Genomic DNA, 21,433 nt, shown 5'->3' on the forward strand with positions numbered 1-21,433 from the left:
AAACTGGTATTTTAAGCATGGGGATGAGTTTTGGTGCCAGAATTAAGATCATCAAATGCTAAAAATTGCCTTGTTTTGGCCAAATTGTGAAATTTGAGTTTAAAAGCTTGATTTTGAGTTTGTTGATGTGAAACCTTTTGGAATGATAGAGAATTGATTGAAGCATGGTTTGATGTGTGTTTTTGAGTTATTTGGATTGAAAGGATCATGAATCAAGTGAGTGAAAGTTGAGCAAAAATTTGAAAAGTGGCAAAATCAGAGTTTTCCAAAACTTCACGAAATCTCGCCCAAGCTAAACATCTCTCGCCTGGGCGAGATATGCAAAACCTGGGCCAACCATTTTTGCTAATATACTCGCTTAGGCGAGTAGTGACTCGCCTGGGAGAGAATGCCCTGTACCAAGAGTGTTTTGGGTGACACAGTCTCGCCTGCACGAGGCTTTTTAATGTTCTGTACACGCTCATCTCGCTTAAGCGAGACTATGTCGCTTGAGCGAGAAATCGCGCTTAAGTGAGGGACAGGGGCTGAATTCACTCCTTTTTTCTTTTCCTCAAACCCTCGCTCACAACACTCGCTCACATTCCTTTCCGACTCTTTGGGCGCACCATTCACTCACTCAGTTCTCTGCATTTTAACTCACAAATTTCGTCTCCCTTTGCTAATTTCACTTCAAGGTAAGTTATTCTTTCTCATTCTCTTCATTTTCACTATGCATAGTCACAGTTTTGTACACTCCAAACCCTAGGATAGTGCCCATGTTCTGTTTTCTGCATTTTGTGTTTATATTGTGAGTTTTAATATCAATTGATGCTGTAACAGAGTAATGTGGGTTGTTTATGCACGAATTGGTTCAAAAATTTCATATTTTAAGAGTGCATCCAAGCTGTTTGACGAAATGCTTGACTTAATTTTGTTCTTGGTTGGTCACTTAAGTTTATGAAAGCTGACTTGGCATGTTTTTGGTGGGTTAATTTTCATCCTTGCAGGTCCATGGCTAGAACAAAGACAACATCTAGACTTCCTGCTACTAAACCCAACAAAGGGAAGAGGAGAAGACGTGCAAGTAGCCTTTCTCCTGAAAGGCCAAACAATAACCTATTTAGAGACTCGGAAAGAGAAGAACGATATGAGAAGATAAAGAACTGGGTCTTTATCAAAGAAAGAAAGGTGGTTCTACTCTCGGACGAATATGACCCATTCTTGAATGGCCTTATCAGGAGGAATTGGATGAAGTTGGCTGACCCGCTTCCCAAATTTGATCCAGAGATTGTCAGAGAGTTCTATGCAAATGTCTATTCTGAGGACAATCATGGTGAAAAGAGGTCCAAAGTTAGGGGGAGGTGGGTCAATTATGATCGAGGAGCCATCAGTGAATTCCTTGGTAATCCATTATCTCTAGAACCAGGGCAACGTTGTGACTTCACAAGAAGAAGGATGAGTCATGAACCTTATGATAAAAATGAAGTGGCACTCCTTATATGCGCTGCCAACCGATCTTATCAAGTCGGACCCACTAGAAATCCTCTCAGAATTCTAAGAGGGGATATGAAAACCTTAGCCCAAGTCTGGACCACATTCTTACTTGCAAACATAGTGCCCATTGGCCACGTGTCAGACTTGAACGTCCCTAGATGTCATCTCCTTTATTGCATAATGAGGGAGGATCTCACTGTTGACGTCGCCACAATTATCTCTGAAGAAATTCATAAATTTGTGAGATACGAAGTCAACACTAGGAATGACAAGGCAAAAGGTGCTTTGGGTTTTCCGGCTTTAATCACAGCTCTTTGCCAAAATCAAGGGGTGGAGGTAGAGTTAACTGAAAAGATACGACCTTCAATTACCAAGAGATTCATTGAACACTTTTGTACCCATTCAGAGGACTTGGAGCAGCTAGAAGAGCCCCAGCTGGACCAACAAGTTGAAGACCAACCAGCTGAAGACCAACCAGCAATGGAAGAACAACAAACAGGGCCCACACAACAACCTCAGCTCAACATGAATAATGAATTGCTTGAGCAGATGAGATATTTGAGGTTGCAGATGGAGCACACCCACCAGCAAAATGCTTCCATTCATAGAGGACAACTCCACCTTCAGGAGTACCTTTATCAGAATGTTCGCGGACCATACCCAGACATGACTCCACCAGAATTCTTGACTTATCTATAGTGGCCTGGGGACAATCCTATTTTCCCAGGGGGAAGTGGACCTGTTGCAAGTGAGGGACCATCAGGAGTTGCGAACAGAAATGACTTTGTTGCTGACACAGATGGAGCAGACATTAAGGAGGAGATTGATTTTGGAGGGGATTGATTCACAACACCATTCCAACCTTCAAAACTCTATAAATACGGTTTCATTGTTCTTTTTCTTTTAGTATTTTGCAGTATTTATGTAATTACTACTATTTTGCTTTAGTTGTTTTGGCTAGAATGCTATATTATCTAGTTAATTAACTGTTTAACCTTACCTTTTTGCTTAATATTTTGTGCATAATACTTAGAGACAACTAAAATTTTTTGGGAATCATTTTGAAAATCTTTCTTGAGGAAATTGGTTAAAGAGAAATCTGATTTCAGTAAGTATCCTGAGTCTAGAACAACTGAGTGAACTGAACACAGAGGTGAAAAAGGAAAATTTTGGTTGAATTCATAATTAAACAGGATTAGGATATTAGTGTTGGATTGTTAGTCAAGATAATCAGTTGTAACAACAAGTGAGATACCAAGGAAATAAACCAGAAAACCTAGTGAGTATGTGAATCCTTAAACAACTTGAGTGTTTCCATTGTTTGTTGACAAATTGATATTAATTGAGTTTTCATTTGATAACATCACATTTGAAGCATGGAAAGGATTAAGGCAATTTTGTTGAATTTATAACTTAGTGCCAAATAGCCAACCTGTAAATAATCATCCTTGTTGATAGCCCATTTGAGCCTAATTGTTTGAATTATGCACCTTAACCTTAATTTGAATTATTATCCTTTCCCTTTGCACACTTAGGGATAAAGAGCATAGGTGCATTTTATTCAACTGTATGGGTAATTGGTTGGTAGAATTGCACTCAAGGAAGAAAAGGGTTGAGTATCATAATTCACTCTTTAGTATTGTGTAGGAATGTATATATAATAAAAAAAAAAGAGAAAAGAAAAGAACAAAAAGAGATAAGAGTGAATTATGAATGAAAAAGAAACTTGGTGTATTGAGGTCTGAATTGTGAGGAATGGAGAGTAGAATTTAAATTGGGTTTGAATTGTAGCTATGCTCTCTTTTCTAAGTTGTGCTTTTGTGATCTTGAAAAACCATTATTCTTGAAAGTCTAGCCTCATTACAACCTTGAAAAGACCTTAAGATCCATGTTGATTGTGTGTTTGTGGTTAAATTGAAAATGACTAGCAATTTTGATTTGTTGAAATTCAGTGGAAAATGAGAGAGACACATGCCTGTGATATTTAAGAGAGAATTTCCTTGGTTAGAATCACTTGTTCTTACAATTAGTTTTCCTGAAAAATTGGTTGCACTCTTATCCTACTGTTGTTTGATAATTGGATTCACCATTTGCTTCTGATTTTGAATCTGTGGTTTGGAATGCAAAAGTTGTCTAGTACGGAACTGTGAAAATGATTTCTCAATAACCAATTTCAGAGTTTTAGTTTTGAATGGCTGTTGATCTTGTTACTTTGCTTGAGGACAAGCAAGATGCTAGGTTTGGGGGAGTTGATAAGTGCAAAAATTCAATAAAGATTCATAATAAAATCTGGCACTTATGCTTTTAATTTGTGTTCATTTCATATTGATTCTCCCTAAATCTAAGTTTCAATCACATGCTTCCAAGTTTTGATTTAAAGAAATCATTTGATCCTATTTTGTGTAATTTTCAGGTAAATTATAATCGAAGGAGGAAAGAACAGAAGAAGAGTGAAAGGAGAAATGAAGAAACAGAAAAGAAACTCTGCAGGGTTGCTCAAAACCAAAGCATGCTCGCCTAAGCTAAAGCCATTGCTGTCATTCTCGCCTAAGCGAGCGACGCAAGACCTCGCTTAAGCGAGCGCTCATGCAGTGGACACCCTCTCTTGCCGCCATTCTCGCCCAAGCGAGATCAGATGCTGCCAATCTCGCCTAAGCGAGATCCTTTCTTCAGCTCGAAGTACTCTTGCTCGCCTAAGTGAGATATTGGCTTCAGCACGTCTCGCCCAAGCGAGGGGCTTTCTTTAGCATGAAGAATGTTGTCTCGCTCAAGCGAGACTCGGGTAGCTTGAGCGAGACCTTCGTGGAGTATAAATACTCCCTGAATCAGAAAGTGAAAAACAGCTAGAGATTTTGGAAGAGGAGTGCATCCGTGCTGCAGAGCTACTACCAGGAGCATAACACAGATCATATTTCTTCTTCTTCTTCTTTAGTTCTTAGGATTTGATAGCTACCATGAGTGGCTAATCTTCTCCTTTGGGATTGAATGTAATCTACTCGAACTTGGATGTAATCTGGTGATATTTATATATAGTATTTTGAAAATCTGATTTGAACAATGATACTTGATATACTGTGATGCTAGGAATAGATCTCAATATATCAATTGCTTTTAACACTCGATCCTAATGCTGGATAGTTTGTTGAATATGTGAGGAATCAATATTCAGGGAACTAATCTTATGAATTTTATACGCGTGAGATCGGTATAAATGATTTTTGAGTGTGCATCAATATTGGTATTTTCAGATGTTATGTATTATATTCATCCAGATTACAGACAAGGGAGATAGATGAAATTCAATCCCAGTTTCTTTTATTGATCTTTTAACTAATTTTCTGTTTTACTGTATTTTATTTATGCAATTTAGTTTAACTACCGATGATCCATCAAATTAAAATTTTTGTATATATATATGTTGATTGAGATAATTAATTATGGGTTCGACACTCTTACTAAAAAATTATTATACTACAGTTGACTTTTGGTATGTTTGCCAAGAGACCAACAAGCATTACCTTTAATAAACAAACCAGTGTTACTGTCGGTTCCATTTTGACAACGAGATGCATCCACACATTAATCAAATAGATTTGAATAGATATTAACAAAATGATAACTATTTCTATAAGAAACTTTTAGCTTGATTCTAGTAATAAATTAAATTACTACAAAAGCAACCTCATTACAATGTGTCCTAAATTATAATTAAAATGTTAATATATTGTCATATGATAAATCATCGGGAACACTAACATGATCACAACTATGTGTGAGGATCACATAAGATGTGGAGGCGGGACAAGTTTTACTTGGGCCATGGTGAACACCAAATGTTCTTACTAGGATCTGAAGCATGGACCTTTGTACATGTGGCAAGATTCAAGTGGATTGGAGAATCTTAATGTATGCTCCTGAGGGCTAGAACATAGGGAATATCCATTGGAGAATCCTAGTGTATGCTCTTGAGGACTAAAACACAAGGGAAGATCCACCTACAAAAGGCTCTCTAATGCTCAAGTTAGTAAGAGAGTTTGAATCTTTAGAGTAAGAGAAAATAAGTTTGAGAGAGTGTGTATTCATTAGGAATACTAGATATATTTATAAGACCTTTTGGACCTTGAATTCATGTGATAAAAAAGGTAATGTAATATTAACCAATATCAATTAAATAATAACTTATCTTGAATAAATAATAATAATGTTACACCTTACCCGATATACCAAATATTTTGTAAATATTTGGTATTAAGGAATATCAAACTACCGAGATTTGTCATAATTACCGTTAATATGTGAATGTTTGTTCCAATAGATGTATCTTAGAATATTTTATAGTCTTTGTGTTGATAAGACTAATTAAACCACATTACTTAAATTCATCTATTAAAATATATATATATATATATATATATATATATATATATATATATATATATATATATATATATATATATATATATATATATATATTATAAGCGTAAATATCGATATCAAATTACTAATTAAATATTTATTTAACTTTTAGTTGTGATAATTTAAATAAAAAGCTTTTAAAAAATCATTTTAATTGCAAAATTAAAAAAAAATATCTTAATTTTGCATTGAGGTAAAAGTCAAGACATTTATAAAGTTGAGATTATCATATAAAATTTTGGTTGAGATAAAATACATAAGATTATAAAATTCTTAAGAGAAAAAAAAAAATACAACTAAGTCAAATTAAATACTTTGACTTTATTTGTAACATGATGGAATAATAGTACCAAAATGGTCTTACATAAATTATTGAAGTGAATCACGTTAGGGCCTATTAATTAATATAAATGGACCCAATATTAAAAAGTAAATAACATATAGCAACACGGAATGTAGGACTACTAGTGGCGTAAAAACCCAGCCTCATAAAAGTTAAGATTCTCACGAGATTTTTCAAATTTGTTTCCTTAGCTGAAAACTGTGTTCCACCATGTGATGGATATGCGTGTCTAACTTTCGAATTAATTTGTTCTTATTTTTTTTAGTACATTATAAGTAATCTCTAAACAATCGATGAACAATGTTAATACATTACGTAATGTATTAATAATGTTAGTACATTAGAATCCGAAATCCTCGCACATATTCATCTCTCCGATGAACCTTTTACTTTATTATCAACGCTTTTGCAATAAATTTGTCATGAAATCTCCCTTTTATTGTTAATGTTTTCTTGTAGTGACATGTATATGGCATTTCATACTATTTATTTCAACGGTTTATATTCCTTTTATATACACTGGCGTGAAGTGCTATCATGTAATGGTACTTTTTAAATATTTATAAATTATTTAAATTTTAAAAATAATTAGAAGAGTAAAATTGAAAAAAAAAATATAATCATAGATATACAGATATAAATATAGTTATAGATAAAATAAATTTTAGTTATTGAAATAAAACCTATTATAAGTAATATTGTGTAAATAATATTACAAATAATTATTTTAATTTAAAAAAATAGTTATTAAAATAATAAAAGACTAAATAATTATTTTATAATAAGTAATTATTTGAATTCAAAAAAATTAGAAAATAAGTTTTTATTATGAATAATTATTTAACACAACAAGAAAATTTATAAATAGTGACCAATAATTATTAGTAAATATAGTGATCAATTTATTTAGATAATAATTTACAAAACTAAAAGTTATTGGTTACTAAAACATACAGTATTATGAATAAGAAATTGTAATTGGTAACTAAATTAGTATTTAAAATTACCTACGATGGTTTTAGCTACCAAAGGAAATTGCTTACTAAACATTAGCTATCCATGTTTTGGCTACCAAAATGAGTTGGTTTCTACATTAATATCTAATTACTTAGTGACAAATTTAGTGACCAATTATATATATATATATATATATATATATATATATATATATATATATATATATATATATATATATATATATATATATATATATATATATATATATATATTTTATAATAGTGACTATTTTAGTAACCAATTTTGTAAATTGGTATCTAAATTGGTCACTATAATAACTAACTATTTTTTGTTTTTAAAATTGGTTTGTAATTGATTATTTTCTTGTAGTGTAAATTTAAAAAATAATAATTAAGAGAATACAATTGAAAATTAAAAAATACACCAAATAGTCTCCAATTATATCTTTGATTTAATCATTAGTTATACAATATATTATATACATTTGTTGTAAAAGATATATATTTTTTTACTTTTAAAATAGTAAAATATTAGTTTCTCTTGGTTAAAAAATATTATATTGTCAAAATATAAAATATATATACAAGACTTGTAGTGAAAAATAGACATAGTGAAAGAGTACCTTGCATGCAAGTCACTAATATAATTCATTCAACAAGAATAAATTTACTCTTATCTTTATGGACGACTCCAACATGAGACATGTCTTTATAGAGATGTCAAAGTAGGTCAGAACTCGTGGGCCACTCCGGTCCACCACGGGTTCGGATCAAGTTGAATTGAATTTTCTTTTACAAATTTTAGTACGGGTTAATTTTTGACTCGACCCACCAAAAATCCGACTCATTAGGTTTAAACCCGTCATGAACCGTGTTGACTCACCAACCCACCCACAAATAAAGGAACACAATTTTTTTGTGTTTGAGCTAGGTTAGACTGTTTTTCTTTTAGCCAACATATTAGGTTGACAAATGCAAACCTAATATTTTTGTGATTTTGGTTTGTATTTGGGGTTGAACATTATTTTGGATTGTATTGAAGTTTATTTAGATTTCGATCACAATTATAATTTAGTTTTTTTAGGACAAAAGAAAAAAAAGTACTTTTTTAAGGGATTTAGAGGTGGTTGTAAGTGAATTTGAAAGTAAAATTTGTGAGAGATTACCATTTTGTCCTTTATGTAATAATTAGTATAAATTAGTGTTTGTACAAGTTATAACTTTTTATTTTTATTTTTATTTAATACTACACTTTAAAGAAATAAATTACAAAAATTAATAAAATAATTTGTTATATTATTTATATAAACAAAATAAAATAAACTTTGATTATTTATATATATACATATATAAAAGAAAGAAATAGATTTTTTTCACTATGCATGCAACTATAAAAAAAGGGTATTTTGGTCAAACATATAATGTGAACAATACATCCCTTATATCTCCCTCTTATTTGTGCATTTTGTGAAGATCAAATTTGTATCCACCCTTTTAAATTTGTTCTGGCATATCTCTTCAAATCATGGGAAACAAACAATCTTCATGCATGTAAATCTGTCTTCGACAACAGTTAATCCGCTAAAACGAACAGACGCTAAGTGACCAACCCGTGGTGGGTTGGGTCGGGCCGAGCCAAGTAGCCCGTTTTGACAACTCTATATCTTTATGATGTGTTTGTATTAGGCAATTCAAAAGGGTAATTCATTTATTTAGAGAATTTGAAATTCTTTCAAGGAAAATGATGTCTTTGGATGAGAAAATTAAAAGGAAATTGAAATTGAGGAATTTGAAGAAGGTATTTCAAATAACTAAAATAGTAGAATTTTAAACTTACTCAAAAAAGAGGAAAATTGAAATTTCCTAAGTTATGAACTTGCTCATTGGTTAGCACAAAAAAAGTCTACAGGTCCAAAAAGGCAAGTTGGGCCAGGCAGAAGGTTGAGACCAATCAGTTCAGGTCAAATGCTAAGCCATGTCAGATCAGGTTAAGCCAGTCTCTCCTAAGTTTGGTGTCAACTATGGTAGAAAATCTTAATTCTTATGTGTCACTCTCCTAAGCCCATCCCTTCTTGGTCAAAAACACATTTTAGGCCCACAAGTCTAGCATGGCTCAAATACATGGACTAAAGAAAACCCTATACTACTAGGTCCAGAATACAAAGCCCAAAATTAAATCCTAGTCTAATATTTACAAATATATATAGAGTCCTAGACTAGGTTTTCACATCATCTTAGCCAAGGTGAACTTTAGCTTAGGCTTGTCATGCTCAAAGGAGGCTCAATTTTCTTGTATCCTCCTAGTCATAACTCTGGTTGTAGGTCCCTTAGCTAGAGACATGTCATCAATTGATTAAGGTGATTAAGTTGTCCTTGACTAAGATTCCGAAGATAATTTCTTGTGGTATGATTTCTACGGTGCATATTTGATAGAATTTAAAGTCTATATTCTGTCTTATTTATTGTTTTTTTTAGTGTTATAAAATTTAAAACAAATATATTAACTTAATTACATTAAATAAATAATTATATGTAACTCTCTTTTAAAAATAAATTAATATTTTTAATGTGGTTTTTTTGTTGCTTTTATTTTCCTATTGTACATACTGTATTTAATATATTAAAATTTTAGAATAAAAACATTCAAATATATTATATCACCGTAAAATTGATTTTAGAAAAATATGTGCAACAGAAAATAGTTTTATAAATTCTGTTTATCAAAAAGCTTATTATATGTTTCACTCATATCTTTCTATAAGTACTTTTAAAATATATAATTAACAACATAGTATAACAACAAACGGGGATGTAGCTCAAATGGTAGAGCGCCCGCTTTGCATGCGGGAGGTACAGGGTTCGATCCCCTGCATCTCCAAATGTTGATTGTTTTTATTGCTACTTTTCTTCTGAAATTTTGAAAGTGACTTTCTCAAACCTTTACTTACCCAAGAACAAAGTAAGATAATTTAGAGAAAAATATTACAAAAAAAATTATAATTACTTTAAAAACACCCCTTTATTTATTAATTACCTGGTCTCTACATACGATTAAATGGATTAAGAAAATATGGAAAACCTCTTTTAGAAGAAGTAAAATTTTCCAATTTGGAAAACAGTGAATTAACTCCATTCTAAAATGGCAAAAGACATTAGAAAAATAAATATAAAAAATGTACAAAAATATTTACTAAAATTTAATTATACTAATAAACTACTTCGTAGTTAACAATTCAAAATTCAATAAAGTTAGAAAATCGTTACTGAAATCTTTTAAATTCTCGGAATTTATGAAATCTTTTAAATTATCAGGAATAAAGAGATTTAAAAAATAGTAAGAGATAACAGTTCATTCTTAAAAAAAAAATCAGTTGACAAAAATTAACATAATATGTTTAAATAATAAATGAGGAAAAAATACAAATAAAATTTGTTTGGATTGATCGAAAATCTACAGAATAATCAAGTTAAAACTTGTATATTCATTTTTCTTGTGTTTGCAGTAAAGATTTGCTAGGAAATTAATTAAATAAAATAATATTTATATATTAAAATATGATATTTTATAGATTAAAAATTTATAATAATTTTTAATTTATTAAATACATTACATCATTTATTACCTTTCATAAACTCTCATCTCAAATATCTTCATTTCTCATCATTTTTTTCTTTAATCCTCTAATTTTTATTTATTCTCAAATTCATTTAAATACACTCTTCCAAATCCATGTTTTAAAAGAAACACACTTTAAATAAAATATCTCAAAAAAGACTAGAATTGTCTCATCTACTTCTAGAAATTTATATAGAAGACCAATACTTCCATATATTCAATTTAAAATGAGAATTGGGACATCCATCACCAATGGAAATTGAATAAGTGTTATATTAATAACAATGTGATCGAAATCAAATACTAAAAAAGAAAAAAAATAGTGAAATGATTTTTAAAAGGGAGATGTTTTAGCTCAAGTGAAGATGACTTTGAGGATGTTCAAGGCTACGCACCATGTGAAATGATGGAAGTGTCATTCTTCTTCCTAAGAGCAAACTTTATACCTTTTTACAAATCTTACAATGATAATATTTGCAAAATTATTAGTCAATCACATATTTATATTTCTATCATAAGATTGTAAAGTACTTTACATAAAATAAGTTTTTAAATATTATAATTATTTTTAATAAAAAGAAAAGAACTTTTCAAGCTTAATAAAGGGTTGATGCACATGTGTAGAATTGAGAATTGATGTAGGCGTGTAAACAACATTTTGACTTGAAATGCTAAAAAAATAAAGTAGTTCTTTCGCTGAAATTGGTTCATATACCATGTTCATAGGTTATTCTCCTTTTCCGATGGTCATCCAACATTGTTCTTATTGTCGCTACCAATAATGAGCTTTGCGTTTTAACTTTTCTTTAACTCTAGTAATCGCAAGTATGAAACCTACAAATTGAGTCAAACATTTTGTTATATATTACTTAAAAAATCCTAAAATTATTGTGAATTACTACTAAGTATATAAGGCTCGCAATGAATCAAAGAATTAAGTTGGTAAAGAAATTGTTCTCCTAGAAACTAACACTGTAAGCACACACAACTCGTAGAGAAAAATAAGGTTGAACTAAGACGTCACAATAATATTAATTAGAGAGCATAATAGAAATAGAAAATCATTGGTAAATCAATCAACCTTGTGTAGACGAAAACATGAATCAAGACATTCGCTTCACGATTGAATTTCAAATACCTAGATGAATTTTTAATATTAAAAGATGATAAAGCAAACTTAATTGGAAACCGTGGTGGAGTCATATGACAACCAAAGAAAACGTGAGATGAATAATGAAGTAAAAGATTTGTTACCATGTCTTTACTCTGGAGTGGAGGGTGTAGTAGAAGAGGAAAGTGATGGAAAAAGGGAAGTAGAAGAGGTTGAAGAAAAGTCGCATTCTGCTTGGTTGATGGCCTCAACTGTCCCTAATCCACTTAAAAACTCCAACTTCCATGTGATCCGCCATGACCCCGAACCATTACACTTATAGTACGCCGAAGCATTTGCAATAAACAAAAGTACGACAAATCGTTAAAATCAAAAGATAAAGTTTCAAACAATGTCAAAATTAATGAGCGACTACACACACCGGTTGAATTAAAATAAAATCATGTCAAAATAAAATATCAAAATGGAGTATGAAGTACACTAAACCAAATGCAGTAAAAAAAAGTCCAAATTTCTCAATTTTTTCCCAATTTCAAATAAATAGTCCCTTTCTTCTACAAATTTAAAACAAAATAATGACACAATAGCAAACATACATTCAACCCTTCAATTACATAAACCCATCAGCCTCAATCAATTCAAATTTAGCACCCAAAATACCCAAAAATTCAACAAAATCATTGATTTTCACTAAATGTATTATAAAACCTAAAACACTTACCATTAAACTTCAAACGAACACCAATGTAACCATAAACAACAGCTGCAAAAAACATTAGCACATACAGAAAAATGAAACAAAATCACAAACCCCAAAAAATCACCTTTTTGGGAAAAGTTACAGCTAGTATTCAACCTTTCTCAACAAAGTCCTATAACAATAAGAGAAAAAGAAAAATCACAAGAAAAATGTGGAAGTAGAATCCACAAAGCTCTATGCGAATGTAAATTCACACACATACAAACAAAAATAAACAATAAAAATTACAATCATAATCAAAGAGAGCTCTCGAAAAAAAATGTACCCTTTTACTAAGAGCAAACATTGTCTCTGTTTCTGATCAAGAAAATCGTAGAACAAAAATCCAAACACCAATTAATAATACAAAATAAAAAGGATTTTTAGAGAAACCAGCTTAATAAACAATTTTTTGTAGCCAAAAGCCCCTTCCTTTCGTGCCCTCAGTCATGCCCTCATGCTCTTATCTCTTCCCACACCTCAAATCCTTAATATTTTCCACAAACTTCAAAAAAATAAGTAGGCTTTTATTGTGATTCATCAACAAAAGAAATAAACCTTGTTGGATCCAGAAACTTCAAAAATGAAAAAAAAAATGGTACGCACCAACTTGATAGTCGACAATCTTGATAGTTGATGATTTTCTTGGCATCGATTAAGGTATCATAGTAGTTTTGAAGGGAATCAAACCATGATAAAATCCTACACCATCAAAGAAGAAGTACCCAAGTTTAGCATAAAACAAAAAAAAAACACAAAACATCTGACAAAATCATACAACATAAGAATAAAAATTATTGATGAAGGCTGAAGAGAAAAAGAAAAACAGAGATGAAGGATTATGCTGCTAGGGTTTTAGAAAGACAGATAAAGGAGAAAAGAGCATTCACGTGAGAAAGCTTTTTGGGATTTCAAATGCAAAACCATTTGAAAGATAACCCATGAAGGTTCTGAAATACACTTTACTTTTCGCGCCTAGTGATTATGCTGAAAATACCAATTTGCCAATAAAGATGCCGATCACCAAAAAAAAAGCAAGGATATATTGGGAAACACAACAATAATGAAATGACCAAAAAACCACAGTTTAAGACAGTTGTCATGATTTTAAATATGAGTGTTTAGGTAAAATCCCTAGTAGTTTGTTTTCTTATATTTTAAGTAGATGTATTCGTCATAGATATTTTTACAAATCATTTTAAAATACATGGATGTGATGGTTGTAATTATTTCACATGTTCCTTCCATATGTTTGGATGAAATTTAGAGGGTTAGGAAACATATTAATGATTTCTAACTTTCACATGTTATTTTCAAGTATTTTTTCTTCCTTTTCAAGAGACTCATATCACTTAAGTAACTACTTATATACTGTTCTATTAAAATCAAACAACTATCCATTTATTTTACCTAAAATCAAAGAACCATCCATGTACTAATTTATTTTTGAAATTAGTGTTCAACCTAAAATTATTGAAGTGTAATCATTATTTTAATTAGTCTTATGTTCCCACTTGGTATTTTTTTTTCTTTAGAACACATGGTCGGTGACTATTCATGCTCCCTGGTTAGGCATTCCTTGTAAAAAAACAAAGTTTTAAGTCTCCCATAAAAGTTATTTTTGAAGATTGATTAAAACCACATTTGTGAAACAACTTTAAGAGTAACGTTTTATTATTGTTGTGATTCTTACCTAAGAAAGCTTTTTCAAGTGATGAACCTTCTTTGCACTTATTCTTTAGGAGTTCAATTGTGTTCCTCTTCTTATTTCTTTACTTAATCCATTTTCTATTTTTTTTTTCCACCATGTTCCTGCTTCTTCATTGCTCTTTTGAGCGCTAAATTAAATCTGTAAAAAATAAGTGAAGTCACAATAATATAGAGTTGAATTGTGTATTAAAACATTTTAAATATTTAGAAAGTTGCATTTGATGGAGTGAAAATATACAGAAGTTTTCAATGTGATAGACTATAGGTCAAAACACTAGGCTAATGTTTTTAAAGACTATCATTCTTTTATGAAAGCAGCCTCTATCCTATTCTTAATAAACTAATGAAGTCCCACTTAGCTAGGGATGGGTGAAAATTTTGCTTGGTCCAAACTGCTCATTTTTTTTTTCTCTAATCTAATCTATTTAAAATTTGTTTTATTAAATCTGATTTTTTGGTTTTAATCTATATATTTTTTAAAATAGATTAATATTTTTTATGTGGTTTTTTGTTGCTTTTATTTTCCTATTATACAGACTGTATTTAATATATTAATTTTAGAATAAAAACATTCAAATATATTAGGTCACTGTAAAATCGAGTTTAGAAAAATATATGCAACAGAAAATAGTTTTATAAAAATGGTTTCTATATGTTTATATATGAAAAATTATACGGCATAAACAAACGGGGATGTAGCTCAAATGGTAGAGCGTCCGCTTTGCATGCGGGAGGTACAGGGTTCGATACCCTGCATCTCCACTACGTGTTTTCAACTTTTATATTCATTTAATACCTTTCTGTGCTATTTAAAACAAAACAAAAATGTAATTTGCAAAATTTTTCTTCATAACATTATTTATGAATTTTTAAAATTTTATACATGATATAAAAGAATAAATTATTATGAGTAACTTTAATAACTTTTTTTTTTTTAAATATGAGTTTCTTTTTGTATAAGAGAGATACAATAGCATAATATGTTTTGACGTAATCTCTTAAAAAAAATCAAGAAAAGTGGCATAGTAACATCTCAATTTATTCTCTATCTAATTAGATAAATTGGGAGGTGGCTACTTATAATATTAAACCTTACTCAATTAAAATTTAATTTATCGGTGATAAAAATTTAAATAATAATACAATATTTCATATTTATAATATTTCAAAGCATACAACACAAAAAATGTTATTCTTTAAATTATAATAACTTTTATATTCATTTTAATGATTTTGTGACTCTCTCGTTCTTTTTGTGATTTGTTGTTGTCAGAAAATAAACTTGCTTCATACATTTCTTATACTTACTTGATATTTACTTAAATATATAATAGAAATATAATATAATACTATCATTGATTTTACGTTAAATAAATATAATAAAGTTTTTTTTTCTTTAAGAATATTAGAAAAAAAATAGAGACAAATAAATGAAATTGATCAAACAAAATTATCCTTATATCAAACAACAATAATATAAGATACACTATAACAAAATTATGAAATAGTAATCAATTTAGAGATTAAAAAATTAATTATTATATTGATAATGTTAGGGAAATCATTTTATAAATTAAAAATTATTAACATCTAAAATTATTTATATTGTTAAAAAAATAAAATTAATTTTTAAATTAGAGTTTAAACTGATCTCTATTCTTTGTTATTTATTATTATTAATTCTAAATTAGTCTCTAAATTAAAAATATAAATTAATTTAGAATTAATAATAGTAAATAGTTAAAATTTTGATGATTAATATTAAAGACTAATTTATACTCCAATTTATAAACTAATTATATATTTTTATTAATAATATAAACTATTTTCGATATCAATTTTACTATTAGCTTGCAAGTTGGCTTACAATTGAATAATTAATATATGAAAATATAATTTAGAGAATGTACAAAATAAATATTTTCTCTTTCATTTAGTGATTATTGATTATATATATATATATATATATATATATATATATATATATATATATATATATATATATATGCTTGCAGGTTTAAGTTAAGAAATAATTAACATCATTGTATCAATATATTAAAATAATATTTAATATATATCACTTCGGTTGGTTTACGTAGATGGTGTACTTTTGGTACACAAATTATCAAAAAGGGCAGGTTTAAAAAAAAGTTACACATTGTGGAATAAGTAGTATTCAATGCACACACTTCATGTTTAACTTTACATGACTCGTCAGTTGAGAAGCCGGTTTGGAATTTCAATTTCCAAAACTCAAAATTATACACATATAAAATGTCACCACCTACTAAATTGTGAGCTAGGAAAATAACTCTTAATTTTTCTTTTTAAATTTGTTGTCGGGCTCTGAATGCACGAATTATGACATGGCTTTCAATTTTTTAAATTAGCACCTAAGTTATTAGCTGATATTAGTGGTGGAAAAATAATTTAATTTTCTTGATTCGAATTATTTAAAATATCTTTTATTAAAAATCTAATCCATTTAAAATCTATTTTAATGGATCTTGGTTTCAATCTAATATACATTTTATAAATTTTATGGATTGAATATTTATTCTCTAAATCAAGATTTTTAAAGATGGATAATTCAAAATATCTCATCCAAATTTTCAATTGAAGTTTTTAGTTGGGTTAGGCTAAAGGTTGAGATAGACTAGGCTAAATTCAGACTCGGACGGACTTTGCTTGACGACCTGTACGAACTGGACAGACCCGACGACCCTGAAGGGTCGGGCAGGCCTAACGACCAAAATGGGTTGGGCGGGCCTAAATAATCAAACAGGTTAGGCGGGCCCGAAAAACTGGATGAGTTGGTCGGGCCCGACGACCCGAAAAAGTCGGGCGAACCCGATGACCCGAACGAGCTAGGCGGATCCGAAGACTCGAATGGGTTGGGTTGGGCCGACCCGACGACTCAGACAGTTTATGTCTGACGACCTATACGAACTGGGCATGCTTGATGATCCTGATGGACCAAGTGAACCCGACAAGTCGGACAAACTGAGTCGACCAGACGACTCGGACGGGTCGTGCCAAATGACCCGTACGGACCAAGCAAGCCCGATAACCCGAACGAGCCAAGCGAGCCCGAAGACCCGGATGGGCTAGGCTGGGCCGACCCGACGACCTATACGGATTGGGAAAGCTTGATGACCCTGATGGGCCGAGCGGACCTGACAATCCGGATAGGCTGAGTCGTGTCGACCTTAAGGACACAAGTTTTAGAAAATTCAATTTAAATTTCTTTTATAAAAAATAGATTCTGGATTTTGAACTTAATCCAAATATTTGGACTGAATTTAAATCTTGATCCAAATATTTGGATCAAGATTTTAAAAAAGTTCAAACTAGTTTTGTTAAAAAAATGGATTTAAATCGAAAATATGATTTAACTATTTGGATATAAAATGGATGTAGATTAAATCATTAAAAATTCAATTCATGACCACCCTAACTAATAAAACCGACTTTTAATATTTTAAGTTAGCATTGAAGTTGTATACATAGATTACCGTTTCAATTTTGACAAATTTAACCACTTCAATTTTGGTATTTTATTTTTACAATAGTATCTAACAAATAATATTTTATTATAGGTAGCAATTGTTTAATTGTTTGTCGCTATATTAAACTTAGAATAACAATTTTTATTTGAAGGAATAAGTAGTGTGGAGTACCTTGTATACTTTTTATACTAAATATGCAAGTAGAAATTGTTTATTACAATATGGGATTACATATATTTTAGAATAATTCAACATATTTTTATTAGCTCAGTTTATTTTAAAGTTAATATAAAGTTTATGAGAAAATAATTATATGGTTTATTATAAAATTAATACATGATTTTTAAAATTTAACATTTCATTAATTTTAAGAATATAATTGTTAAAAGAATGAGTCAGTAGTAAACATGTGGTATACATTTATAAAAGTTTTATTACATATTAATATATGTAATAAAACTTTTAGTGATAAGTACATTTATATTTGTGAATTAGTACCATATGGTGGTCTTATAGGTTTTATTGGTTGCCTTTGGTGGTTTTGTTCAGAAGGTGCATTATCTTCATCAATGTTTTTAGCTTGAGTAAACTCAATTGGATTTGCTGATTCTTGGGAAGGAATTGTTGGCCGACAATAATGCATAAAGAACCTGGATTGTAGGCATATGATGGTGTCATTGTGGAGGTGGCGAACATATTTGATGGACCAGAAGGACCAAATGCTTGGTGAGATGGAAAATTGGTGTAAGAGAAGGGTACTTGTTGATAGGAGGAGGATATATGATATTATGTAAGGGTGTATATACCCAAACATTAGAGTGCGATGCATGCTAGATTGATCAATAAATTGTTGTTGATATTGATGAAAATCAACAAAGACCCAACATGGTGATGCTAGGATGAATGAGATGGTTGAGAAGGATCTTGTGGCATATCAAATTTTTACAAAAATATTGTTTAATTTAGATAGGTAAAAGAAAAATGACAAGTTGAATGAATAGTATGACTGATGTATCATTGCATACATGATGTATTGTCATATAAATAGCCATTTCCATTCAATAAAGTTCCTTGGATGAAATAATTATATCGATCATTCCACATTGTTATCCATCATTCGTTGTATTGTCACAAATTTCTATCAGCTCCTCCTTTCTGTTAGGAATCCAAGTGTGAGTCTAAGTTCCATATTAACCAGAAATGAGAAAGTAGAGCACTATATAAGAATAAAGACCCATAAACCCATTGTCTTAAGGTTTTGGGTTGAGAGTGGTGTCAGTGCCTTATATAGTTTGGCTCAGGTCTCATTGGTGTTGTATCTCCCTAGTGATACCCCTTCCTTATAAACCTAACAAGTGGTATCAAAGCCGATGGTTGAAACCGACTCAGATGAGTGCAGTAAGGTCCTTGTATCGAAAGTCTTCCTGGCAAAGGTTCTAGGTAAGTGTGTCCCGTTAAGATGAACGGCGGTACGAGAAGGGGTACTCGTGGTTGGGAATGCTTCCGTTGGAGGGGGAGTGTACCAATGTGGTTGAAGGGACTCACCCTTGAGGGGAGATTGTTAGGAATCCAAGTGTGAGTCTAAGTCCCACATTGACCAGAAATGAGAAAGTAGAGCACTATATAAGAATAAAGACCCATAAACCTATTGCCTTAAGGTTTTGGGTTGAGAGTGGTGTCAATGTCTTATGTGGTTGAGCTCATGTCTCATTGGTGTTGTATCTCCCCAGAAATACTCCTCCTTATAAACCTAACACTTTCATATCTTTTTTGTGTTCCTGAGAGGTTCACTAGGTCTGATAAAATATTGTCAAAATCCAAACTGTCTCATCACTTGATTGGCTTATTTAAATTTGATTGTTGTGAAACAAATGAGAGGAACATTTCTTGTCTAACTAGAGAATATAAATGACAATCAATCAACTAAGTTCATAATGCTTATAAAAAGTCCAAAGAAACTAATAAAAAAATGAATACATCTACATTTAATATAAAAAACATCAAAAATAAAAATATAAAAATGATATTTAACTTGTGTTGTTTAGGACTTGTTTAGTGTTCAATTGATCCAAATTTTTACGAAAATAACTAATAGTGGTGGTACTTGTATAAGTCCTTTATCTTGTTCGACACCACATACCATCAATATAATTGTATATTTTAAATTAACACACAAACCAAGCCATGCACCAAATATGTTTGTCACTTAACGGGTGAATTTGGGGAGAAATGCATGTAGTTCTTTCCCAAGCCTAACACTATAATAGCACCATACATCCTTTGATATTGTCTTGGCTCACATCGATATCATGATCCGGTGCACGATAGAGAGATGTCAATTCCATATAACCATAACTAAAATTTGACATAAAGTGTAACTTAAATAACAGTAATTGGTACATCAAATGTACCGTGTTGCTAGAGGTGTCAATTTGGCCAATGGCCCATGGGCCAGCCTTAGCCCGCCCTTAAATAAGCTCCCCTTTTAGGAGGCCCCCAAATGAGGGGACCAAAAAGAAACCTCACCCCTCAAAGTCCCCTCTCAAGTGGATTAGGGTTAAGGCTAAGGTGGGCTAGGCCCCACTAAAAGATCTGTTAAAAATAATACCTTGAGTTTGAGTCAAAGATCGAGTCGAGTCATCTCGGGCCAAAGGCCAAGACGGGTAGGCCAAACCAAAGGTCGAGATGGGCCATTTTGGACAAAAATTTGAAATAGTTCGTCATGGAGATAAGTTGTCTTGGACCAACGACTGAGATGGTTCGGTCAAGGCCAAAGGTTGAGACGATCCGAGCCAAAAGTCAAGACGTGCCGACTAGAGCCAAAAGTCGAGATGGGCCAGCCTAAGTCGAAGGTCGAGACAAGCCGGTCTGGGCTGAAAGTCGAGATGAGCCAACCCAAGCTGAAGGTTGAGACGGGCCAACCTAGGCCAAGGGTCAAGATGGGCTGGTCTGTATCGAAGATAGAGATGGACCGACCCAGGCTGAAGGTCGAGACGTCCCGAAAGGGGCCGACCTAAACCGAAGATCAAGACGAGTGTACCTTAACCAAAATCCGGCCAAATTCAACCGAGTCAACACTACAACAAAAATCACTTTAGGCTACAACATAAAACCATAGCCTAAAGCATGAAAACCGTGGTCTAATCTTTAGGCTACAATTTTTCAGGCGTGGACTAGGTTGGCGTGGCCACAGGTAATAAGCCATGGTTTTTTATATGACCACATTTTCAAAATCGTGGATTAAAATCTTAGGAATGACCATAGTTTTTGACATGTGGTTTTAAACCTGTTTTAGACCACATTTATTACTTTGTTGTTTTTAAAACAAATAAATATAAATAATATATTGAATCAATATATAAAAAATGAAGGTATAATCAAATTTAAAGAAAGATTTGTGGTCTCTTTCACTTCATATTTGACATTCTCAAGGCCATCAATGTCTTCCCATCTCACATTAGACAAAGAAGAACCCATTCCTAGTGCAGTTAGGAATGAATCAAAAGATTCTAATTGTAGAAAAAATCTACACTTTCTCT

The 21,433-nt window shown here is 31.3% G+C and overlaps 2 non-coding genes across 2 annotated transcripts; both read left to right on the forward strand.

The window, feature by feature from the left end:
* Positions 1 to 10,014: 10,014 nt before the first annotated feature.
* TRNAA-UGC (transfer RNA alanine (anticodon UGC)) lies at positions 10,015 to 10,087 on the forward strand. Its single transcript has one exon. It is a non-coding gene; the product is annotated as a tRNA-Ala (tRNA).
* Positions 10,088 to 15,074: 4,987 nt separating this feature from the next.
* On the forward strand, positions 15,075 to 15,147 carry TRNAA-UGC (transfer RNA alanine (anticodon UGC)). The gene has a single exon. It is a non-coding gene; the product is annotated as a tRNA-Ala (tRNA).
* The last annotated feature ends 6,286 nt before the right edge of the window (positions 15,148 to 21,433 follow it).

The sequence above is a fragment of the Vigna unguiculata genome, chromosome 9 (genome assembly GCF_037176805.1).
Source record: "Vigna unguiculata cultivar grain cowpea cultivar isolate G323 ecotype 2 chromosome 9, ASM3717680v1, whole genome shotgun sequence".
Taxonomy (NCBI): Eukaryota; Viridiplantae; Streptophyta; class Magnoliopsida; order Fabales; family Fabaceae; genus Vigna; species Vigna unguiculata.